This window comes from Haematobia irritans, chromosome 2 (genome assembly GCF_050003625.1).
Source record: "Haematobia irritans isolate KBUSLIRL chromosome 2, ASM5000362v1, whole genome shotgun sequence".
Taxonomy (NCBI): domain Eukaryota; kingdom Metazoa; phylum Arthropoda; class Insecta; order Diptera; family Muscidae; genus Haematobia; species Haematobia irritans.
This window is the reverse complement of record NC_134398.1, coordinates 14,017,318-14,043,823: the sequence shown is the minus strand read 5'-3', so window position 1 is coordinate 14,043,823 and position 26,506 is coordinate 14,017,318. Positions and strand designations below refer to the sequence as shown.

Below are 26,506 nucleotides of genomic sequence, written 5' to 3'. Positions count from 1 at the left end.
GTGTGTTGTTGGTACCCGCTTGTTCGGCAAATAGCTATTGTCGCTTTTTCCCTGCTTATATAAGCACTCCACATGTGCAGGCGGTTATTTTGGTATAGAATAATGATTTCAAAAAGTACTAAAGACCCCTTTTCTAAATGCATATAATGCACCGTTTCGTTTCACCCAATTCAGCACCATAAAGTAATCTATTAAATTGTCGATAAACTATATTGGGCATTACCAGTTGAGGATGAAATCGATAATAAAGACCCTGTTACTCTCACAGAAAAAACAGGAGAGAGAAATTAAAAAAGTGATCATTTAATTTCGGTATCTAAAAGTAATGTACAAAATAGTTTGCCGACCAAAATTAAACAAAACACAAAAGTAATTATGTTCTTAATTTGGTTTTGGTGCTTATGCGTAATGCATAGAAAGATATTATGCTTGTCCTAATCGTAAAGAGATATAACGAAGATAAAACGAAGTCCCGCTAGAACACGTTACAAGTCAAATGATTTGTTCAGTTGTTCTCTTGGTTTCAATGCGTTTGGCTGAATACGGAGTGCTTATGGTGATTCAAAAGGAAAGAAATTCAAAAATGTAAGTTAAAAAATTAATTATAATTCTATTACATATCAGTTGTATTTATGTATTTCATATTTATATTCTAATTTCAGAAGCGGCGTCTCCATTTCCTAGCAGCAATGGACCTCCAGAACAACAATTACGCGAGGCAATGCAGCGGAAAAAGAAGGGCCAATTTAATAGTAAAACCATCTTTACACCAACAATAACATTTTTTCTTTTTGTTTGTATAATCTTGACGTAATTTTGTTATTTATATATTAAAAAAATATTTAATAAAAAAGCCTTGATTAAAAACAATAAAATTAATTTTCAGAATAAACCAACAAATGGGGTATAGATTTAAAGTGCTTATTTGGCTACCACATATTCACCATCCTTTTCTGTGAGTAAAGGGCACCTTATACGGTCGGATAAACCCTGCGACACAACACGTTGCGGCGACAAATCCGATAGTATAAGGTCGTGTTCGGCTATCGCGGGGACGTGTTGGCATAAAATCAAAACAACTTTGATTTTTTCTGGTTGGGTGGTACAAATCATTGAGTGTAAGGGGATGTTCGACAAACATTATCAAAGACAAATTTATTTTTACATTAAAAACAGGCATTTCTGCAATGAAATTAATGATGGATCGCCAATTCTGATTGAAAATTAAAGAAATACATAAATCTAAACCAGTATTGTGGCAAAAACGTGGAAAAATTCCACTTCCAATCAATGGGAAACCAGGCGACAAGTATTTTGAAATTCATCAAGTAATTTGTAATATATTAAATGTGGATTACTTCAGGAATCATTGTTTTGACACATATACCAGGATTTTTTTTTATTATTTTCTTACATTTTTTCAGAAAAAATGGTTTCACCCATAAATCTTCGTACAATTTCATTGTTTGTTTATGTTTCTTCTTATTTTTTCATGTTGTCATCACATTTGTTCGTGCAGTGTAAGGGCAAAACTTAAACGAACACACAACAAATAGGCGGACCTCTGTCGTAGTGTTTATCCGACCGTCTAAGGTCCGCTTAACTCTCAGCTACCAAATGGGGGGTTATCGATAATGCATAGAATAGTCTATTGGTTATTTTGAGCGACATCTCCTTGTTAAATTCTCCGCTCAAATACAAGGGCGGTAGTCAGGATTATAAGTAGGGGTGTTTACGAATAGGTAGCCATATAAGCAGGCATTCACTACTTACCCGAACAAGCGGGTTATGACTATTTGTGTCTTTGAGTTTTCTTGCTGCATTCAGTTCTGTTGATACATTTATGAAGTGCACACGTGGTTTTAATTTTGCAAAATTGTACGTGCGGTATTGGTGTTTATTAATGAAAATACATTTATTTCGAAACATTTTAGAAACTGAAAAGTGAATGATGTGATGTTAGAGAAATCAAAAACGCTTTTTATTGATAAACAAATAACAGATTCAGGAACTGTATATTTCTGTTAATAGTTTAAATTTAGTGCGGATTTTTAATTGATTTACATAAAAAATATACAACATGAGTGGTAATGGGATGATCTATATTTATTTTACATCTGGATCACAGGTTGGAGATGGAACCATTTTTTGGAATCTATATTTTTTATGTTACAGCAATTCCTTCAGGTGAGTACTAAGTTCGAGTTTAGCCGCTAAAATTAAAAATAAATCACTAAGAAAAGTATACAATTATACGTCTTCGATACAAAATTCTCCATCAAGTTAGCCCAAACCAAGTTTTTTATAAAGATTATTTTTAAAGAAAATCTTCTAAACTCGAACTTAATATCCACCTTAAATACTAAATGCTATACTGACAAGTAGAAATTATATATAATTTTATAATATTTTTTATTTCAAATATATTCTGAGAATATGATTCCAATAATATACCTACTGAATGGATTTTTCAAGGTGGTAAGTTTTTCTATAAAAGTTTTTCCGTTTTTAATAAAACCAAAATTTCAATTTATTAAAAATAATTATTTTCACTTGCAGGTAGACAGGTCTTGTAATGGTCTTGTAATTTTTTGAATATTCTTACTGTTTAATGCTAACTAAGCTGATATCCTTATTGGCTCTAGGAAATACTCTTGAAAACCGTAAGTTAAAAATCAATATGAACGATAGAATTTGATAATATTTGTTTTTATATTTTGTATAACTTTGCAATATCACATGCTTATAAGACAAATCCGCCAAAATCGATTAAATTGGACAACAATTCAATGAATATAGCAACTTATGCCACATATATCTTTCATATGGGTAGAAAACATGGAAATATAAATTAATTAGTTTAGTCCTAATAACATAGAATATTACTCTTTTGAAGAAGCAATTGCCAACTGCCGACAAGTAACTGCATCCAACGTACGAATAACAATATTTCCTTTATTGTATATCATAAGCCATAGTTTTGTGTAATATAATAATAATTTTTTGAAATAAAATACTGGTGGTTTTAGAAAATTGACTTGTTTTGTACGAAAAATCTCTTAGTTGTATACAAGCTTGTTGTACCTTTGATTCCTTAATTTCTCTACTTTTTTGAAAATTATACTGACAAACAGTTTATTTCAAACCAATTTCTTAATACAGGTTTCCCAAAAAATTGTTCATTTTTTCGGATAGCAGGAATATTTTGAATGAGTTTAAGTATATTCTTCCCACAGCATAGTAATAATGAACTAAAATACGATGCAATACATGAACTAATTTATAAAAAAAAAATCATGAACTTATCAAGATGAAAAAAATCTTTGGCGCCAAATCATGGTCATTCTTACTATCGGTTAGTTCATTTTTCATAAAAAATAGTAAACTTTTTTTTCGGTGTAGAACTTCCTATGTAGTTAAAATAAAGAACATTTTTTGTTTGGTGGGTTACTACTGTGGGCAAAACATAATATGTAAAACTTTGTTCATAATTATATAGTTCAAAGAAATCCCCAGGACGAAATATACTTCAGGTTGAAGATTGAGTTATATACCATGCGTTAATGCGTCCAATGATTGAAGAGTTCAATTTACTTTTTGAAAGCAACAGCTCGGTTAGAAGCGGCATGAAAATAGGACCCAGGAAAATGAGCCCCAAAAACCCAAATGAAAACACAGGTCCACAAATATAAGACGACTCCAACACAAAGTAAATGAAACGAAAATCAAACCCAAAATAAATTATAAATCATTTTAAGTTCTGATAAAAGACCTTGTTAAAATGAACGCTAAATAATGGAAAAAATATAAGTTTTAAGAAAAAAAAAAACTGAATTAGTGTTACTCAGTACAAATTTTTGTGAAATCGAATCCCACTTTGGATGGTAGAAAGTTTTAAACCTCGTCTTAAACCTCGCCACGTAAAGCGTGTATAGTTGCCTTCATTGTCAAATCCCCCAATTGCACAATTGCAAAAAGGAAATTGGGGTTTATATTTTCATTTGAAATATTTGGGGTTATTTTTATAATACAAACGGGCACAAAAACAAAATGACATAACTTCCTAAAAAAACATAAAAATGTGGTGTTGTGGGAAACAATCCCATATAATTTGTTGGGCTCCTATTCGCGGTTCCCACAGTTGGTAGAATTCTACCAAAAATGGTTGACTTTTTACCGTCTGGTAAATTTGTGAATTTTTTTGTTTTTGACACAATATTGTGTAGAAATAAAATTTTGACAACATTTTCTATAGAAATAAAATGTTGACAAAAAATAAAATTTTGGCAAAATTTTCTATAGAAATAAAATTTTGACAAAATTTTCTATATAAATAAAATTTTGACTAAATTTTGTGTAGAAATAAAATGTTGACTTACAAAATCTTGTGTAGAAATAAAATTTTGACAAAATTTTCTAAAGAAATCAAATTATTTTTATAAAAAAAAATTGTCAAAATGTTAATTCTATAGAAAAATTTGCCAAAATGTTGTTTCTATAGACAATTTTGTCAAAATGTTGTTTCTATAGAAAATTTTGTTAAAATTTTGACAAAATTTTATATAGTAGTCAAATTTTAACACAATTTTCTATAGAAATAACATTTTGAGAAATTTTTTTTATAAAAATAAAATGTTGACAAAATTTCCTATAGAAATAAAATTTTGGCAAAACTTTCTATAGAAATAAAATTTTGACAAAATTTTCTATATAAATAAAGTTTTGACTAAATTTTGTGTAGATATAAAATGTTGACAAAATTTTGTGTAGAAATAAAATATTGACTGACAAAATCTTGGGTAGAAATAAAGTTTTGAAAAAATGTTCTAAAGAAATCAAATTATTTTTATAAAAAAAAAATTGTCAATACGTTATTTCTATAGAAAATTTTGTCAAAATGTTGTTTCTATAGAAAATTTTGTCAAAATGTTGTTTCTATAGAAAATTTTGTTAAAATTTTATTTAGAAATACAATTTTGAAAAAATTTTATATAGTAGTAAAATTTTGACAAAATTTTATATAGTAGTACCATTTTGTCAAAATTTTATATAGTAGTAAAACATTGACAAAATTTTCTATAGAAATAACATTTTGAAACTAAATTTTCTTTTAAAAATAAAATGTTGACATAATTTCCAAGAGAAATAAAATTTTGAAAAATTTTTCTATAGGAATAAAATGTTGATAAAAATTTCTATAGAAATCAAATTTTAACAAAATTTTCTAAAGAAATAAAATGTTGGCAACATTTCCTTAGAAATACAATTATGTAGTAGTAACTTTATAGTAGTACAATTTATATAGTAGTAACATTTTGACAAAATTTTATACAGAAATTTTCTATAGAAATAAAATTTTGACTATATTTTGTGTAGAAATAAAATATTCACAAAATTTTTTGTGGATTAAATATTGAATAAATTTTATGTAGTAATAAAATGTTGACACAATTTTCGACAGAAATAAAATTTTGACTAAATTTCCTATAGAAATAAAATGTTGACAAATTGCCTACAGAAAAAAATGTTGACAAAATTTTCTTTAGAAATACAATTTTGACAAAAATTTTTATATAAATCAAATTTTGACAATATTTTCTACAGAAATAAAATTTTCCCTTCGTTTTGTTTTGTTATTGTTGGTTTTGTTCTTTAAGCATTGTTGTTGTTTTTGATTGCAGCTTAAAACCATACATTGACTAAACTACAAGTGTAGCTTAACCAACAGAGGAAAAGAATGTTTGTCAAATTTATTTTGGGCAAAGCCTTATAGACTGCAAGATGGTTGGATGGACGCACGTTTCGGAATTACCACATTCCTCATCAGCATCCTCTACTTGCAGCAAAACTATCAACCAGTTATCAGAATAAATTCAGGCAGTTCATTAAACCTAACAATGAACCACACTTGAACCCTCCGAAAAATGGTTTTGCATGATAGCCGGCTTATGCCGAAATAAATTCGTACAAACATATCTCTTTTCCTATGCCACTGTCAAATCATCGATTTGAGTGCTGGTGGCTGGGTTTATTTTGAGCGTGCTTCCTCTTTTTATTCTGACAATTGGTTGATAGTTTTGCTGCAAGTAGAGGATGCTGATGAGGAATGTGGTAATTCCGAAACGTGCGTCCATCCAACCATCTTGCAGTCTATAGGGCTTTGCCCAAATAAATTTGACAAACATTATTTTCCTTTGTTGGTTAAGCTACACTTGTAGTTTAGTCAATGCATAGTTTTAAGCTGAAATCAAAAAACAACAAAATGTTATTTCTATAGAAGATTTTGTCAAAATGTTGTTTCTATAGAAAATTTTGTTAAAATTTTATTTCTATAGATAATTTTGTCAAAATTTTCTATAGAAATCAAATGTTAAAAAAATAACATTTTGACAAAAATGTTTTTATAAAAATAAATTGTTGACAAAATTTTCAAGAGAAATAAAATGTTGACAAATTTTTCTATAGAAATAAAATGTTGATAAAATTTCCTAAAAAAAACTTTCTATATGTAGTAGTAAAATTTTGACAAAATTTTCGTTAGAAATACAATTTTGACAAAATTTTCTATAGAAATAAAATTTTGACAAATTTTTCTATATGAATAACATTTTGACAAAATTTTCTATAGAAATAAAATTTTCACAAAATTTTGTGTAGAAATAAAATTTTCACAAAATTTTGTGAAGATTAAAATGTTGACTAAATTTTGTGTAGTTGTAAAATGGTGACAAAATTTTCGATAGAAATAAAATTTTGACAAAAAATTCTATAGAAATAAAATAAATAAAAGAAATAAAGAAATAAAAACAAGTACATACGGCCGCAAGTTCGGCCAGGCCGAATCTTATGTACCCACCAGCATGGATTGCGTAGAAACTTCTACGAAAGACTGTGATTTAGTCCATACATGGTATATATTAGACAAAAAAGTTATGTATAGTTAAGTCTACAAATAATTACGAATCGATATGGACTTTTTGTACGTAGAGAGCCAGAATTGAAATATGGGGGTCGCTTATATGGGGGCTATATACAATTATGAACTTGATATGGACCAATATTTGTGTGATTGGGGATCGATTTATCTGAGGGCCATATATAACTATAGACCGATATGGACCTAGTTAGGCATGGTTGTTAACGACCATATACTAGCACAATGTACCAAATTTCAACTCACTCGGATGAAATTTGCTCCTCCAAGAGGTTCCAAAACCAAATCTCGGGATCGGTTTATATGGGGCTATGTACGATTATGGACTGATATGGACCACTTTTGGCATGGTTGTTAAATATCATATACTACCACCACGTACCAAATTTCAAGCAGATCGGATGAATTTTGCTTCTCCAAAAGGCACCGGAGGTCAAATCTGGGGATCGGTTTATATGGGAGCTATATATAATTATGGACTGATAGGAACCAATTCCTGCATGGTTGTTGGATACCATATACTAACATCACGTACCAAATTTCAACGAATGGCAAGAATTTGCTCTTCCAAGGGGCTCTGGAGGTCAAATCTGGGGATCGGTTTATATGGGGCCTATATATAATTATGGACCGATATCGACCAATTTTTGCATGGTTGCTAAAGACCATATACTAACATCACGTACAAAATTTCAGCCGGATCGGATGAAATTTGCTTCCCTTAGCGGCCTCGCAAGCCAAATCGGGGGATCGGTTTATATGGGGGCTATATATAATTATGGACCGATGTCGACCAATTTTTGCATGGTTGTTAGAGACCATATACTAACACCATGTAGCAAATTTCAGCCGGTTCGGATGAAATTTGCTTCTCTTAGAGGCCTCGCAAGCCAAATCGGGGGATCGGTTTATATGGGGGCTATATATAATTATGGACCGATGTGGACCAATTTTTGCATGATTGTTAGAGACCATATACTGACACCATGTACCAAATTTCAGTCGGATCGGATGAAATTTGCTTCTCTTAGGGGCCTCGCAAGCCAAATCGGGGGATTGGTTTATATGGGGGCTATATATAATTATGGACCGATGTGGACCAATTTTTGCATGGTTGTTAGAGACCATATACTTACACCATGTACCAAATTTCAGCCGGATCGGATGAAATTTGCTTCTCTTAGAGGCCTCGCAAGCCAAATTTTGGGGTCTGTTTATATGGGGGCTATACGTAAAAGTGGACCGATATGACCCATTTGCAATACCATCCGACCTACATCAATAACAACTACTTGTGCCAAGTTTCAAGTCGATAGCTTGTTTCGTTCGGAAGTTAGCGTGATTTCAACAGACGGACGGACGGACGGACATGCTCGGATCGACTCAGAATTTCACCACGACCCAGAATATATATACCTTATGGGGTCTTAGAGCAATATTTCGATGTGTTACAAACGGAATGACAAAGTTAATATACCCCCCATCCTATGGTGGTGGGTATAAAAATGATATGTAATTTTCCATCTCTGGTTTGAGCTCTACCTGTGACCTTTGTCAGTGCGAGAAAACAAGTGCACCTAAAACTACCACCTGACCTTAAGTTTGGTAAGAAAATTTAATTTTAAATCAGTGCATTCAGTCAGTCAGTCGTCAACGTCAAGTAACCGGCAATCCAACTAAACAATGACCAGTCTCTTCTTTGGCATAAGAGGTTTAGCCAGTTTTGTAATGAAACGTCAAAGGGAAGTAATGACCTTGCAGCTTCTTATTTATTTATTTTTTTTATCGAATGGATGGATGAATTCTTACTTTCGAAATAATAACAAAAGGGTCATTGGACAATGGAGGCTATGACAGATCTCAAGTTGGTTCACAAAAACCAATGCATTGAAGAAATTTTATATTGATGTTTATTGCCATAAGGAAATATTATTTGAATAATAAGAACTTTAAACTGGTACATTGAACATTACACTGTAAGAAAAAAATGCTCAGATTTCAGAAATCTCAATATATATTCCAGGCAAAGAATAAAGTCGACTCAGTTTTCGTATCGTATTTATTGTGCATAAGTGTTGATGCTTGTAGGCAAAAGATTGTACAACATAGGATTTTGGCTTTTTTCGTTATGAGTTGAGAAATGTGAACTTGTAACCCCTTTTAATGTTTTGATATTCGAGAAACACTTAAAAAGCCCCTAATCTTTTAAACAAATATCTACAGTTATGTTGATTATGGAAACTAACCAAAGTTCAATTACACATATGTATAGTATTTCAAATAATTAATCTTGGTTTTTCTTGGAAAATTTAAGTGCTACGAAAACCGCATAAAAAACCCACAACTCAATTCAGAGAATATTCCATATGGGTGTACGAGTACGGGTGAATTAGATGTGTAAATATACCATAAATGGTCGTTTTTGTAGCTCTTTTAAATGATATAAAACTATGAACCTACACTGAAAAAACAGTGAACCCACCAGGAAGAAAATTTCGGTTAATTTTAGAAAATTTTGAATATTTGTAGAAAATGTTAACTAAACAGTATTACAAACGTTGGCATCACGCCGATGTCATAAAAATAAGTAAATATTTTTCGACAAATACAAGAAAATTTATTAGACATAACTAAGTTTTTTCACTTGTTAAAGAAAATTTTGTAGTTTGAAGAAAAAACTTGGAGTTCAAAATTGCAAGAAGGTCTTTAGTGACATACGAAGTTCACGATGGACTCATTTTTGGTAAAATTTACAAATTTAAAGAAATTCTGAACTATTTTGTGGAAGACACGAATTTAGTTAATCTTTATGCTTCATTTGAGTATATTTTTTTCCTCGGGTTTAGTTAATTTAACTAACGTACACAAAAAAGTATTAGAGTAAAGAAAACTTTCTCCAAACATAATATTTCTATGAACTAAAATAAGGTTAAATTGGCTTTAGTGAAATAGAGAGTTCACTTTTTTTTGAGTGTAAAATTATATTCAATTTTTTTTACATATTTGTCATATTGCACGTAAAAAACAGTCATCCCTTCGGAAAGGAAAATGTTAGTTAATTTTAGAGATTTTACTTTAAAAAAAAAAACACAATTAACTAAACTGTATAACAAACGCCGATTGCCGGACAATTTTACAAAAATAAGTAAATATTTTTCGATAAATTCAAGAAAAATTATTAGAAGCAATTATTTTTTTTTTCAAATTTCGTAATTGTAATCTTTAGCGCCATACGAAGTTCACGGTACAAATTTTATTAAATTCTGAACAATTTTGTGAGGGACGGAAATTTAGTTAATCTTTATGCTTCATTTGTGTATAATTTTTCCCCCGTTGAGTTCATTTATATAACGCATACAAAAAATTTATAAAGTCAAGGAATCATTATTAAAACATAATAATTTCATGAACTAAAATAGAATTAAATTGGCTTAGAGCCATATATTTATATTTATAATTAATGTATTATATATTATGCATAACAGTAATTTTATTTGACGTGAAGCTTCTATATGCAATCCAAAAAAAATATCTAAAGACGTTTAAAAGTACTACTATTTTTTACTATATTTATCAAAAAGTGATCATTTAATAAAAATGTAAAAATGAAATATAACACACAATTGTAGTTTTATGGTGTTTTCTTTTCTGAAAAAAGTGCTTTGCCGTCATTTTGTCTGTACAGAATGTGCATTTTTAAAATGTTACCAGCAACCTAAAAAAATGCAATCATTTCAGCGGGCAGAAAAGAATCCAAAGAAGGAAACAGGGCAATCGCAGCACTCTCGTTTGTTGGCAGTGCTGAAAATGTCCGTAATTTGCCTCTATGCGTGGCACTATTTTCACAACAGAATTCGAAGCCTTTTCGCACTTTTGCCTGTTTTTTTAGAAAAGAACCTAAAAAGGCAAAATGCAAAAAAAGTGCGCATTTTTTACAAGAAAAGAAAACGCCATTAGTTATTGAATTTGATATAATAGAATGTATCTAAAATTTTCCAGAATATGCACTTAGGCGATGAAATTAAATTCATAAGAACAAGCTTCTAAAAGTATGCTTTAAAAGATGACAATGTATGACTAGATGTGTTCATTATTATGAGTGGATTAGCAGTTGAGTGTGTAACTATAGCAGGGTTGATAAAGTTGACACTTTCGTGCTTGTTTGATACATTTCGACTGCCAAAAGCGCAGTGGCACGACCGTGAGCCATTTGGTACTTTTTCATCACAATTACTCAATATAGAGTTCAGTGTTGCCAGGTAATTTTTGATTCTTCCCCACAAATCTTAAAAAACCCCTAAATTGGTCTAGACTTTTTTCAAAAACCCCCAAAAATTTTAAGAATGTAAATAGTACAAAAAGAGGCCCAAAATTTGGTTAAAAAATCCTTTAGTGATACACTTTAAAAATTAAATTTAACACAAATAAATTTAACAAACCTGAAAGAAGATTTTTTCTGAGAAACAAAATTTTAGACAAAATAAGTTTTTTTTTATGCTAAAAATTTTCTTTTAAAGTAAATAAAAATCATTAGATAAAACCATTACACCACTTGTCACAAATTCGGGTTCGATTCTTGCTTCGACCGAACACCAAAAAGTTTTTCAGCGGTGGATTATCCCACCTCAGTAATGCTGGTGACATTTCTAAGCACAGAAAAAAACCGTAGTTTAACTAACACTAAATTTAACTTAATTTTATTGGAAAAAAATATTTGCTAGTAGTTATTATTTTTTCGAAATTTTCTACAGCTTAATGAAATCTTACTTTTTTAAGTATGTCGTAAAAATTTTATGAACTAAACGTGGGTATAAAGTTCAATGACCGTATCAATAAATTCAAAAGTTGGCAACCCTGCCCGTGTAAAGTTGATTTTTTTTTCTTCAGTTCCGACGTTGTGACTTAATTTTCAAATATTGTTATATTCAAAGCAATTCGCAACTTCGTTTTACTTGTTGTTAACAAATAAACACACAGCGAAGCTTTATCTATTGAAGGATGCCCGGAAATAGCAGACGCAGTCTAAATAAAAGAGTTTTAATTTGCGGCAAATGTCAATTGAATGTAGAAGATAGCGATCAAAGCATAGAGTGCGATAAATGCAGCAAAACATTCCATGTAATTTGTACGCGCTTAAACAAACGTCAATTCGATCATTTGCTTGACCATGATGATGAGGAATTCTTTTGCGATTTCTGTGTGCCGAATGTAAACAATAGCAATAGTGTGGATAACAGTTCTGTAACAGCTGAGCTGAGTGCTATGAGAGCAGAGTTGAAGACAGAACTGAGTGCAATGAGAGACACAATGAACTTCATGTCAAAGCAATACGATGATATTTTGAGAGGTGTTACTGAGAACAAGAAAAAAATAGAGGCAATGCAAAAAGAAAACAAAGCATTGAAAGCAGAGTTGAGTGTTATGAAAGCGTCGATGAAGTACATGAACGACCAAAGGGTACAATATGATTGTTTGGTTACTGGCTTAAAGGCAACTGATAATGAATCAGCTGTTGATGCTGTTATAAAATTATCTGCTAGTGCTGGTGTTGTTATGGAGCCACAGAGCATTGCAGATGCGTACTTTTTGAAGAAAAATGATAAGAATAATCAGTCGGCTGTGGTGAAATTCAATTCGAAAAAAGCCAAATCAAATCTAATGGCTATCAAACCTAAATTAAGGGAAAAAGAGGAAACAAAAAAAGTATTTGTAAATGATTTTTTAAGCCGTGAAACACTAAGCTTGTACAAGTATGCTAAAGTACTGAAGAATATTGGGTTCCGCTCTATTTATACAAGTGGAAGTAAAGTTTTTGCTAAGCGAAGTGAACTTTCGAAACCGAGGCTCTTGAGAAGTGAGGAAGAAGTTGATAAAATAATTTCGGAAGCCACAACATATCAACAGCAGCAACGGCGACCACGTCAAGTCATCCAGCCAGACGAAGAGTCTGAAAATGAGTATGGTTCTGCTACTTAAATATTATATAATATACGGTATTTAGATTTATTGCTTACATACAATTAATTATTTTAGATTCTATGTTAGATAGTTACTATTTTTCGAATATAGATGAATTTAACAAATTTCGTTTTTTAAATAATACAGCTCTTAAATTTATCTGTGTTAACATAAGAAGCATTTCGTCAGTTACAAAATTCAACAAATTTAAAAGTTTAATCGCAAAGTTTTCTGTATTGCCTGCATTAATTGCAGTGCAAGAAACGTGGTTTAAAAGTGAGGTTTGTCAGATATATAACATACCAGGATATAAATCAATACATTGCTGTCGATCGGATGGGTATGGGGGAACATCAATATTTATTCGTGAGGAAGTATGTTGTACTACGTTGGAGTGCACTAGCATTGGTTTTATAGACTATATTATAATCAGTCTACCGGGTATTAAGGTGGATCAAAGTCCAATTATATTTATTTCATTTTATAAATCGCCGAAATGTAGTCCCCAACACTTTATAAATTTTGTAGATAAATACCTTGAGCGTTATGGTAGAAGGCCCTCTGTCTTTGTCGGGGATGCTAATATAGATGCTCTGGAGGAAACTTCTTTTGTTGATGTGTTGAATACACTATTGTCTTATGGTTTTAACAATTGCCACAACATGATAACACGACCAGTTAGTGGTAGCTGCCTTGATCAGGTCTATAGCAATATTTCAAAGCCAATGGTCATTGATTCTATAGTATGTAGTTTGTCGGACCATAATATACTATATGCAACAATAGATATTAAACTACAACTAAACGAAGTTGTACAAAGGAAATATGTAGTTTGCGATTATGATCGATTAAGATATGATCTGGATACTCGGTTAAATTCATTTATACATAACGGTGACGCATCACGCGATACCAATGGTTTGTTAAGTTGTATTCAAACGGCAACGAACAATTCGATTTCTTTGAAGTTTCGTAGTGAAAGATTGAAAGATAATCTTACTCCTTGGATCAATGGAAACTTGTTTAAGATAATGCACTATAAGAAACAACTTCTTAAGCGAAGAAAGAGACAACCAGATAATGATGGTCTAAAGGAACAGCTGAAAAGGATTAGTAAAATTGTAAGAAAGTCTTACAGAGATTCACTGAATAATTATTATGAGACAAAGTTGTTAAGTTGTCAGAATGATCCGAAGAAGACCTGGCGTTTCATTAATAATACACTTGGCAGGCATTCTGAACGTCGAATAAATATTAGTGATGCGGATGGTAACATTATTGTGACTGATACAAACAAAGCTGAAGTACTGAATAGACATTTTTCAGATTCTGTCAGCAAACTTAAGGATGAGATAGAAGTTTGTTCGGGTGACAATTTTAATTTCTTGAGAACTATGTGTGTCAATACAACTGCATTCGAACTTATTGAGATTAGCTCAAGTGAAATTGAGGATGAAATATTAGGCTTCTCGGTAGATAAGTCTTGTGGACATGATAACATTTCTATAGCTACATTGAAGCATTGCAGCGATATAATTAGTCCACATTTAGTACAGATTTTTAACTGTATGATTCAAACCCAGAAATACCCTGATATCTTCAAAATTCATAAAATAGTACCAATACCGAAGGAAAAGGGAGCTACTTCAATCAGTAATTTTCGGCCGATTTCCATTTTGTCCATTGTGAATAATATTTTTGAGAAAATACTTCATCGTCAATTAGTGACTTATATCGACGGAAATAATTTGATTAATCCTTTCCAATACGGATTTCGGAAAGGATGTGGGACGGAGGACGCAACAATAAGTGTCGTCAACTACATCTGTAAATTGTTAGATGAAGGAAATAGTGGAGCTGTGGGGATCTTCTTCGACTTGTCAAAAGCTTTTGACATGATTGACCATAGTATTTTGTTACAAAAATTACGTTTTTATGGCATTCGTGGATCTGAACTAAGACTTTTTAGCTCTTATTTAGAAAACCGTAAACAATTTGTCCAAATTGGTGATGTAAGAAGTGAGGAGATTCCTGTGAAATTTGGTGTGCCACAAGGAAGTATTTTAGGTCCTCTTTTGTTTGTTTTGTATCTCAATGATCTTGCAAACCTGAATCTTTTTGGGAAAATGTTTATGTACGCTGACGATATATGCATAATTTATCCATTTAAATCGGAGGTGTCAACCAAGTGTTATATGGAAAGAGATGCAGCTCTAATTTTGGAATATATGCGTCTTAATAAACTGTTTGTGAATGAATCTAAAACAAAGTTGATCCGTTTTAGACCTTTTGTTCGCTTCAATTCTCAATTTAGCCTAAATGTTGGAGGAAAGTTGATTGAAGAAGTAAGCTCCATAAAATATTTGGGGTTGCATATGCAGTCTAATTTGTCATGGGATGAACATATTCATACTTTAAAACAGAAAGTATCATCTTCACTGGGTCTCTTATACAAATTTAAGCATAAGTTTAACCAGAATACCAAGTTTATTGTTTATCAAAGTTTAATACAGAGTCATTTGAATTACTTGGCAGCTATATATGCTTGTAAAAACACTATAGCTCTACGATCATTGCAGCGACTACAGAATAAATCATTGAAATTGGTAGCGAATCTAGAATTGGCCCATTCAACTTTAGATCTTTATAGAACAATTTTTCCATCTGTGTTACCTATATATGGAGTATACAAATTTCAGACTATAGTATATGTTTACAAATGCCTTCATGACATAGGTCATCACACGTTTCAATTTGTGCGAAATCAAACTGTTTTCAACACCAGGAACAATCGGAGATTGAGGGTTGTATTTTGCCGAACCGAAACGACAAAGCAACGTATTGAATATTCTGGTATACGATATTATAATAACTTGCCAGATACGATAAGGGAGTGTAGAACAATTTCTACTTTTAAAAAGAAATTAAAAGAGTATTTGTTGTCAAATGTTGATGTATTCCTTTGTAGTCACAATACAGCAATAACTTAGTGCTTCTAATGTGTTGTACAGGAAACGAAATGTTTTAATTTTACAATTGATCTCAAAGTATTATATAAATATTAACTAATAGTATATAAATTTGCCAACTAGCCTCTACTATGCCAATCGGCGCTGAGGCACTAATATAATTTGAATTTATATAATTAAGTTTTATAACGTCTAAATAAAAAAAAAAAAAAAAAAAAAAAAAAAATATGAACTAAAGCAAACGTAGATTTTCGTACGATTCCCAAAAATAGTAAGAATGAACTACTGTATGGTTAAAATGGTGATGATTTGGCGCCAATGATTTTCTTCTTTACTTTTAGTTCATTTTTTCTTCTATTAGAGGATGTAATTTCGTGAACTGCAATTAAAAAGTACAACAGGGCATTAAATTTTACTGGTTTTAACAACGTTTTCGGGTTTCAAAGCTTCTCTAAATGGTTGCACTGCAATGTGGAACGCCGTTCGGACTCGGCTCTTGTTATGCTGGCTTGTTCCTACCTCCTTGGAGGTTCCTTTACATTCAGCTTAACATGGAATCGGGCAGTGATAAGAGAGAAGTTCACCAATTTGGTGTCACAATGGACTGAATAGTCTAAATGAGCCTGATACATCGGGCTGCCACCTAACCTAACCTTGTTTTTAATTGTGTCAAATATTAACAATGCCCCTTCAATAGATGCGTTTAAAAAAGAATGTCATTGCATACTTGCTTGTAGTTTTGGGAACATGGGTTGACTTCCCTTATTTTTTTTTCTCAAAATTCATGCCAGAATTGTTCCAAATTTTGTCGAGAATTGCTCCACTTTATTAGGTTTAAGATTTTTTTACCCCCAAATAAATGTTACCCCTAAAAATCCCCCTAAAGGTGGGTATTAAGTTCGAGTTAAGCCGCTAAAATCGCTAAATTGAAAACTAAATCAGTAAAAAAGGCATAAAATTATACATATTTGTTGCAAATTTTATTATAACTTGATGGGGAATAGCCCAAAGCAAATTTTCACAAAGTTTGTATTCCTTAAAGTGGATTAATTAAGAAAAGTAATCGTGAAAAATGCCGATTTTAGCGGCTAAACTCGAACTCAATACTCACCTTAAACGTGTAAAAATCCCCTAAATTTGACAATATTTCCTATAGAAATAAAATTTTGACAAAATTTCCCACAGAAATAAAATTTTGACAAAATTTTCTATAGAAATAAAATTTTGACAAAACTTTCTATAGAAATAAAATTTTCTGCAAAAATAAAATTTTGAGAGAATTTTCTATAGAAATAAAATTTTGCAAAATTACATTTTTTAGAAAATCTAAAAAAATTGTCCAACCCGGTCTAAATTAAAATATATGTATACTTTTACAATAATCTTTAAATTTGATATTATTTAATTTTAGCACCTGTTGGCTTCGATAAGTATATTTTTAGTAAAATTTAGTACTTTTTCGTCAACATCATTTATCATATCTGGCGTGTTGCCAAATCAGTGTGCAAATATAACCATAGCGTTAGTGTGTAAATATAACCGTATCGATAGGCGGTAAGCGAAACATGTTTGCCGCAACGACATATACAATAAGCTTATCGGCGAAAATTTCCTCTTTTCTTGTTTACGAGTGTTCTTGATGGTCAATATAGCATGATTTTTCAATATTTAATAAAGGAGTGGAATAAAAGCATGTAATGTCTTGTTATTCGTTGAGTTATATGTTCTTATATGCTTTTTTTCTTATATTAGATGTGCTTATATCCGTTACGTACTGTGCCAAGCCTTAATAACGCATGGCGATTTTATGGTAGAATATTAAGGCGACTAAGTACATATATTCACTACTGAGAGGTATCACTGTAGTGTAAAATTAAGTAGATGGCTGGCATCAACAAGTCAGGATGGCCGAGCGGTCTAAGGCGCCAGACTCAAGAGCGATCTTGCCGTAAAGCAACGGTTACTGAGCGTTCTGGTCCTCTCTGAGGGCGTGGGTTCAAATCCCACTTCTGACAAACTATTTTTACTTTCAATTTCTTTTGTATAAGTATTATCTTTTTCTGATAAACCATTTCCTTATACGAAACCTGTTGCTACAAAAAAAAAAAAAAAAAAAAAACAACTAAACAGGCAAGGAGTTTCACTAAATTTTCTTATATGCGTGTTTTCGTTCTTATATTAGATGTGCTTATATCCGTTATCTATTATACCGGGCCTTAAAAACGCATGGTGAAACTACCTTATCGACAGTAAATTCATTTTTGGAGCCGAATAATCAAAAAAAGCCATTGGTTACATTTGTATATTTAGACCTCTAGTAAGGATTTTCTTCAAAATATTTTCCTAAATTTAAAAAAACCAATGGCGTAGTGTTAAGTATTTGATCCCCGTGAACAAGTCAGGATGGCCGAGCGGTCTAAGGCGCCAGACTCAAGAGCAATCTTACCGTAAACAACGGTTACTGAGTGTTCTGGTCCTCTCTGAGGGCGTGGGTTCAAATCCCACTTCTGACAAACTATTTTTACTTTCAATGTCTTTTATATATGTATTATCTTTTTCTGATAAACCATTTCCTTATACGAAACCTGTTTGCTACCAAAAAAAAAATAACTAAACAGGCAAGGAGTTTCACTAAATTTTCTTATATGCGTGTTTTCGTTCTTATATTAGATGTGCTTATATCCGTTATCTATTATACCGGGCCTTAAAAACGCATGGTGAAACTACCTTATCGACAGTAAATTCATTTTTGGAGCCGAATAATCAAAAAAAGCCATTGGTTACATTTGAATATTTAGACTTCTAGTAGGGATTTTCTTAAAAATATTTTCCTAAATTTAAAAAACAAATCCAATGGCGTAATGTTTAGTATTTGACCACCGTGAACAAGTCAGGATGGCCGAGCGGTCTAAGGCGCCAGACTCAAGAGCAATCTTGCCGTAAAGCAACGGTTACTGAGCGTTCTGGTCCTCTCTGAGGGCGTGGGTTCAAATCCCACTTCTGACAAACTATTTTTACTTTCAATTTCTTTTATATATGTATTATCTTTTTCTGATAAACCATTTCCTTATACGAAACCTGTTTGCTACCAAAAAAAAAAAAAAAAAAAACTAAACAGGCAAGGAGTTTCACTAAACTTTCTTATATGCGTGTTTTCGTTCTTATATTAGATTGGCTTATATCCGTTATCTATTTTACCGGACCTTAAAAACGCATGGTGAAACTACCTTATCGACAGTAAATTCATTTTGGGGCCGAATAATAAAAAAAAAACCATTGGCTACATTTGTATATTTAGACCTCTAGTAAGGATTTTCTTAAAAATATTTTCCTAAATTAAAAAAAAAAAAACAATGGCGTAATGTTAAGTATTTGACGACCGTGAACAAGTCAGGATGGCCGAGCGGTCTAAGGCGCCAGACTCAAGAGCAATCTTGCCGTAAAGCAACGGTTACTGAGCGTTCTGGTCCTCTCTGAGGGCGTGGGTTCAAATCCCACTTCTGACAAACTGTTTTTTATTCTTTCAATTATTGTTTCATATTAATATATTTTTTTATTATCTATTTTCTAGTTTTATAAAATTTTATAATTATATTAATTTATAATTTGTTTCTTTTGGCCCTACATTCCCACATATTCATAAGAAATGTGTATTCTCGATCACAGATTGATAACAAACATATTTATATTTAAGACAATCGAATTAAATTGATGCTATAAAGATAAATAAAAAAGATAAAAAAAATTGTGACTTAAAATAAATTATAAATATGAAAAAAAATAGTTTGTCAGGAGTGGGATTTGAACCCACGCCCTCAGAGAGGACCAGAACGCTCAGTAACCGTTGCTTTACGGCAAGATTGCTCTTGAGTCTGGCGCCTTAGACCGCTCGGCCATCCTGACTTGTTGTCTGCTCATCGCCGAAGTAATGTTTTCTCAACAGCCATTATGCCAACAGTATTGTGTATGTGTAACATAGCCACAATAGCAGAAAATTCTCTTAAATCAGAGAGTATAAAAATAGTCATGTATAATACTTTTTCACCACAGCATGAGAGTGTGGTATAATAAGAGAAATTACATTACGAGACGCTGTAAAAGGCATAGACAATAGAAATACATAGATGTCCCACTCTTCTCTTTAAAAAAAATGTGTCAGTTCCAAAAATTAATTTTCTGACATTTCGTTTTGTTTTTTTCGTTAAGAGAGATTCTTTTGTATTCGTTGTCCATTCACAATTAATTTTTTATGAGGAGTTTTTTATTACAGAACACCCTGTTGTGTTGAAAAGAGTACCAAAAATCTCTCAATTCTCTTGATTTTCTTCGTTTATTCTTAATCTTCGGAACTGTCAAACTTAGTTTGACACCCATGGGACATCTATATGAATCTATTGTCTATGGTAAAAGGTACGATGAAATGCCTATTAAACCACGCACATCGAATTAAACACAATTTAAAAAACAAATGAAAGCACGTGGTATTTACTTTTTGCAACAATGTACTCTTGTTTATACATATTAGTATGTATTCTCTTTGACCATTATAGTGCCATAGTTAAATAACACCAAACAACAACAAAAATATTACTTTGCTTGGATTCTACGCAGTGTTGCCAGGGGATTTCCTCCCAAATTTAAGGGTTTTTTTTCACGATTTGGGGGGATTTTTGGGGGTAAAAAAATATCTTAGACCTTATAAAGTGGAGCAATTCTCAAGCAAATTCGGAACAATTCTGGCATGAATTATGAGAAAAAAGATGAGGGAAGTCAACTAGAAGATCCTATATACAACCAAGTATGCAATAGCATTATTTTCGTTATCATTTTTAAACGCTTTTTAATATTTGACACAATTAAAAACAATCACATTTTAACTTAGCAGGTGAAAGCATTTTAAGAGTAAGCCTACTTTTTAAATTGTATTATTATATCCAAAGAAAAAATAATTTCTTCAGGGACGAAATTTTAAATAAACGAAATTGTCTTCTGTTATAAAGTATTTTCTTAAAGAGCACATTTTATTTTTTATTTACTTCAAAAGAAAAATTTTTAGCATCAAACGAAAACTTAGTTTGTCTAAAATTTCAATAATCGGAAAAGAAAACTCTTCTTTCAGTATATATATTTGTGTTAAATTTAATTTTTAAAGTGTATCACTACAGAAATTTGGGACCCCTTTTTGTACTTTTTACACTCTTAAATTTTTTGGGGGTTTTTGAAAAAATCCTAGACCAATTTAGGGGTTTTTTTCTTAAGATTTTTGGGGGAAGAATCAAAAATCGCCTGACAACACTGATTCTACGCCACGAACGGAAAATATATCTATCAGCAATCGGTTGAGATTTAGACAATACTCGAACCAAACACGTATGCGACAAGTATTAACATAGCATTAAAATGCAAATAAAAAGAAATTAAGTGCACGAAATAAATTTCCATAAAGGGGAAAATGTATTTTTTTTTGTTGCCTAAAATTTAACATTGTTTCATTAAGAAAATTAAGTTTTTCATTTAAAAAATAAAAACGAAAAACAAATAAAATATTACAAACATGTATGGAACTAACATGGTATGTGCAACATTTGGTATGGCGCAAGCCAAATTCCTATCTTCCTAAAGTTATTGTCTTTGGCATTCACTGTCTTTTGTGTTTACGCTTTTAGACGACCAGGGTTGCCATTTTGATCTGATCGGACCAAAATTGGTCCAAAAAATTATTCATTTTTAAACTTGGTCCAATGGTCGGACCAAATGGAATATGGTTGATTTTTGGTACATTTTCGTCAAATCTGTATTTTTTCACAATTTTCTATAGAAATAAAATTTTGACAAAAATTTTCTATAGAAATAAAATTTTGTCAAAAATTGTCTATAGAAATAAAATTTTGACAAAAATGTTCTATAGAAATAAAATTTTGACAAAAATTTTCTACAGATATAAAATTTTGCCAACATTTTGTACAAAAATAAACATATATAAACATATGTATAGCAGAAAATGGTCCATTTTCGTCAAATCGGTATTTTTTCAACAATTTTCTATAGAAATAAAATTTTGACAAAAATTTTCTATAGAAATAAAATTTTGACAAAAATTTTCTATAGAAATAAAATTTTGTACAGAAATAAACAAAAATTTGTATAGTAAGAAAATTTTGTAAAAATCTTGTATGGAAGTAAAATTTTAAAAATTTAAAAATTTAAAAAAAAAATTTAAAAATTTAAAAAAATTTAAAAAAGTTTGAAAAAAATTCTATGGAAATAAAATTTTGACAAAATTTTATATAGAAATAAAATTTACTATAGAAATAAAATTTTGACAAAATTTTCTAATAAACAAATAGAAATAAAACATTTGACAAATTTTTCTATAGAAATAAAACATTTGACAAAATTTTCTATCGAAGTAAAATTTTGAAAACTTTTTAACTTTTATACCTCATTCACATTATACTTCAAAAAATCCACATTGCCCAGATTTCAAATGTCATTTGCCTTAAAAAAAAAGGGATTTCAAATCTACTTTTAGTACGTTTTGAGCCTAAAGTGTATGGGCTATTAAATGATATTAATTTAATTTGGACAAATGGTCCGCTGGTACGAATTTTAGTCTAATTTTGGAAAAATGTTGGTCCAAAATAAAATTTCATTGTGGCAACGCTGTAGACGACATTAAAAACTACTGTTGGAATTTGTGTTTCTCTTCCTATCTTTTTTTGACAAAATGAGTAATTTCTGCTATGAAAAATAATGACAGTTTTGCTTTTTTGTAAAAAAAAACGATAAAAAGTTAAAACCCCTTTCTTTTTTTGTAAGTATTTAAATGCATAAAACATATTCATAGCTTCACTTTAATTGCTAAATAAATTGCACTTTTTGTCAAATATAGGTAGAAATACCACAAGCGCTACGACTGTGCTACCCATTCGTACAGAAAAATTACAAATATGCTCGGTATATCTAAATCCCATGGCGAAAATGCCAATAAATAGATTCCCAAGGGTCAAAACCGTCGCAGAAAACCTAAAATTATAAAGAAACATCAATCTATGCATAAAAAAGATCCCTTTATCGGTTCTAAATAAATAAATGATTTAAATATTGACGTTGATGCATCAACTAGTCGAAAAACATACATTGGAGATGGATTTAGAGTTCTTAGTGCAAGAAAAGTGTCATTTTCCAAAAAGAATATTAAACAAGGATTAAAGTTTCCTAATTTTCAAATCGATTGGCCTAAGCAAAAATGGCGTACATTTTGTGGTCCGATGAAAGAAAAATTAAACTTGTTTTCTTCAGATAGAGGTGTGCACAATGTAAGAAGACATATCCATCAGAAATTCATTCCCATACATACTTTAAAGGCGGTGACAAAACGGTGGCGACAGCCTCTTGGTATGGAGGACATTCTCGGATTAAAGGTTGGATCCTCTATATCGTATACGGAATATAATGAAATCAGCTGATTACAAAGATATTTTTCAAAAAACAATTTTGCCGAAGAAAATATGTCACTTCAAAGGGTCTTCCAGCAGGATAATGAACAATAAAGTATTCCAGGACAATAAAATCAATATGCTAAATTAGGCGGTACAGTCCCCAAAATTGAACCCAATAGAAAAGTTGTGGAACGAAGTTAAAATTGCGATGAGTTTTGGAATATAATAAAGGATGAATGGAAAGAAATGCTGCAATATTTTCTCCAAAATTTGGTCAATTCCATATATAAAAGAAGTTCTGGATAACAAAGGATCTGCAACTAAGTATTAATGTAACACTGAGGCTTTATGGAACAAATGTAAATATCTATTTAGTTTAACTTAAGTTAGTAAGTAATGAATTCAAAGAGTTTGCTCTTCATGATTGTTTTTAAACAGCTGATGACAGTGTCGCCAATTTTAGGAGATGTCCTGGATAAACGAGTACTCTGTTTTATTTTAGTCCGTCACGGCTTGGGTATCAAGTACTAAACAGTCCAATTGACGATCTATAACCATTGCCCGAATTAAAGTGAATGTAAATCTGATATTGAATAATTTATGTTTTAAACTTACCTTTGCTCCTATTGACGAATTTTTATTTTTTGAATAAATGAGATTCAAATACAATACACAAATAACAAACTTAGTTCAGCTTACAAAGAAACAATGGCTTTATGTTTTTTCTATTTGTATATTTGTTTATTACTTCATTTTTAATTTTGTTTATTTCCCCACAACTGAACAGCATGCGTCATTCGTGTTCATGACAACAACATTATGTTAATAAGAATATCTATATATGACATGCTTTTCATATTTTCACCACATTCAATAACCGTACAAATAGTTCAAGTCTTCATCGAATCAATCAAAACAAAACACTGGTGAATCAGACTCAAATTAAACGATTAAAATAGGAAAATCTGAGTTCTAAGTACGAATGCATTTATGCTAGGGACTGTGTGTGTATGTGACAATGCTTTTCAAGTTCAAAGTCAAGAGCACATAGAGAGTCTTGTCCCATAATCACGCAAAATACAATTAATGCCTCAATACATAGACAATAGATTCATATAGATGTCCCATGGGTGTCAAACTAAGTTTGACAGTTCCGAAGATTAAGACATAGACAATAGATTCATATAGATGTCCCATGGGTGTCAAACTAAGTTTGACAGTTCCGAAGATTAAGAATAAACGAAGAAAATCAAGAGAATTGAGAGATTTTTGGTACTCTTTTCAACACAACAGGGTGTTCTGTAATAAAAAACTCCTCATAAAAAATTAATTGTGAATGGACAACGAATACAAAAGAATCTCTCTTAACGAAAAAAAACAAAACGAAATGTCAGAAAATTAATTTTTGGAACTGACACATTTTTTTTAAAGAGAAGAGTGGGACATCTATGTATTTCTATTGTCTATGGATTAAGAATAAACGAAGAAAATCAAGAGAATTGAGAGATTTTTGGTACTCTTTTCAACACAACAGGGTGTTCTGTAATAAAAAACTCCTCATAAAAAATTAATTGTGAATGGACAACGAATACAAAAGAATCTCTCTTAACGAAAAAAAACAAAACGAAATGTCAGAAAATTAATTTTTGGAACTGACACATTTTTTTTAAAGAGAAGAGTGGGACATCTATGTATTTCTATTGTCTATGGATTATGGGACAAGACTCTCTATGTGCTCTTGACTTTGAACTTGAAAAGCATTGTCACATACACACACAGTCCCTAGCATAAATGCATTCATACTTAGAACTCAGATTTTCCTATTTTAATCGTTTAATTTGAGTCTGATTCACCAGTGTTTTGTTTTGATTGATTCGATGAAGACTTGAACTATTTGTACGGTTATTGAATGTGGTGAAAATAGGGAAAAGCATGTCATATATAGATATTCTTATTAACATAATGTTGTTGTCATGAACACGAATGACGCATGCTGTTCAGTTGTGGGGAAATAAACAAAATTAAAAATGAAGTAATAAACAAATATACAAATAGAAAAAAAATAAAGCCATTGTTTCTTTGTAAGCTGATACTAAGTTTGTTATTTGTGTATTGTATTTGAATCTCATTTATTCCAAAAATAAAAATTCGTCAATAGGAGCAAAGGTAAGTTTAAAACATAAATTATTCAATATCAGATTTACATTCACTTTAATTCGGGCAATGGTTATAGATCGTCAATTGGACTGTTTTCTTTTAGTACTTGACACCCAAGCAGTGACGGACTAAAAGAAAACAGAGTACTCGTTTATCCAGGACATCTCCTAAAATTGGCGACACTGTCATCAGCAGTTTAAAAACAATCATGAAGAGCAAACTCTTAGAATTCATTACTTACTAACTTAAGTAAAACTAAATAGATATTTACATTTGTTCCATAAAGCCTCAGTGTTACATTAATACTTAGTTGCAGATCCTTTGTTATCCAGAACTTCTTTTATGTATGAAATTGACCAAATTTTGGAGAAAATATTGCAGCATTTCTTTCCATTCATCCTTTATTATATTCCAAAACTCATCGCAATTTTAACTTCGTTCCACAACTTTTCTATTGGGTTCAATTTTGAGGACTGGCGGTACGCCTAATTTAGCATATTGATTTTATTGTCCTGGAACCAATTCTTTGTATACTTTATTGTTCATTATCCTGCTGGAAGACCCTTTGAAGTGACATTTTTTCTTCGGCAACATTGTTTTTTGCAAAATATCTTTGTAATCAGCTGATTTCATTATATTCCGTATACTATATAGAGGACCCAACTTTTAATCCGAGAATGACCTCCATACCAAGATGCTGTCACCACCGTTTTGTCATCGCCTTTAAAGTATGTATGGGAATGAATTTCTGATGGATATGTCTTCTTACGTGGTGCACGCCTCTATCTGAAAAAAAAGTTTAATTTTTCTTTCATCGGACCACAAAATGTACGCCATTTTTGCTTAGCCCAATCGATTTGAAAATTAGGAAACTTTAATCCTTGTTTAATATTCTTTTTGGAAAATGACACTTTTCCAATGTATGTTTTTCGACTAGTTGATGCATCAACGTCAATATTAAAATCAATTATTTATTTATTTAGATCCGATAAAGGGAACTTTTTTATGCATAGATTGATACTTCTTTTTAATTTTATGTTTTCTGC

At 31.1% G+C, this 26,506-nt stretch overlaps 1 protein-coding gene, 1 long non-coding RNA gene and 5 other non-coding genes across 7 annotated transcripts in view; 5 read left to right on the top strand and 2 right to left on the bottom strand.

Annotated features, from left to right (window-relative positions):
* Positions 1-24,204, bottom strand: part of LOC142223539 (alpha-tocopherol transfer protein-like) — a 58,558-nt gene extending 34,354 nt beyond the window's left edge. The window contains exon 1 of the mRNA XM_075293424.1: positions 23,919-24,204. The gene's annotated coding sequence lies outside the window, so the exon portion shown is untranslated. The remainder of the gene's footprint in view (positions 1-23,918) is intronic.
* Positions 474-875, top strand: LOC142223966 (uncharacterized). Its single transcript, XR_012718984.1, has 2 exons — positions 474-585; positions 663-875. It is a non-coding gene; the product is annotated as an uncharacterized LOC142223966 (long non-coding RNA).
* Positions 17,760-17,876, top strand: TRNAL-CAA (transfer RNA leucine (anticodon CAA)). The gene is made up of 2 exons: positions 17,760-17,797; positions 17,832-17,876. It is a non-coding gene; the product is annotated as a tRNA-Leu (tRNA).
* On the top strand, positions 18,259-18,374 carry TRNAL-CAA (transfer RNA leucine (anticodon CAA)). The gene is made up of 2 exons: positions 18,259-18,296; positions 18,330-18,374. It is a non-coding gene; the product is annotated as a tRNA-Leu (tRNA).
* TRNAL-CAA (transfer RNA leucine (anticodon CAA)) lies at positions 18,751-18,867 on the top strand. Its single transcript has 2 exons — positions 18,751-18,788; positions 18,823-18,867. It is a non-coding gene; the product is annotated as a tRNA-Leu (tRNA).
* On the top strand, positions 19,251-19,367 carry TRNAL-CAA (transfer RNA leucine (anticodon CAA)). Its single transcript has 2 exons — positions 19,251-19,288; positions 19,323-19,367. It is a non-coding gene; the product is annotated as a tRNA-Leu (tRNA).
* On the bottom strand, positions 19,648-19,764 carry TRNAL-CAA (transfer RNA leucine (anticodon CAA)). Its single transcript has 2 exons — positions 19,727-19,764; positions 19,648-19,692 (listed from the first exon to the last, which is right to left on the bottom strand). It is a non-coding gene; the product is annotated as a tRNA-Leu (tRNA).
* Positions 24,205-26,506: the final 2,302 nt, after the last annotated feature.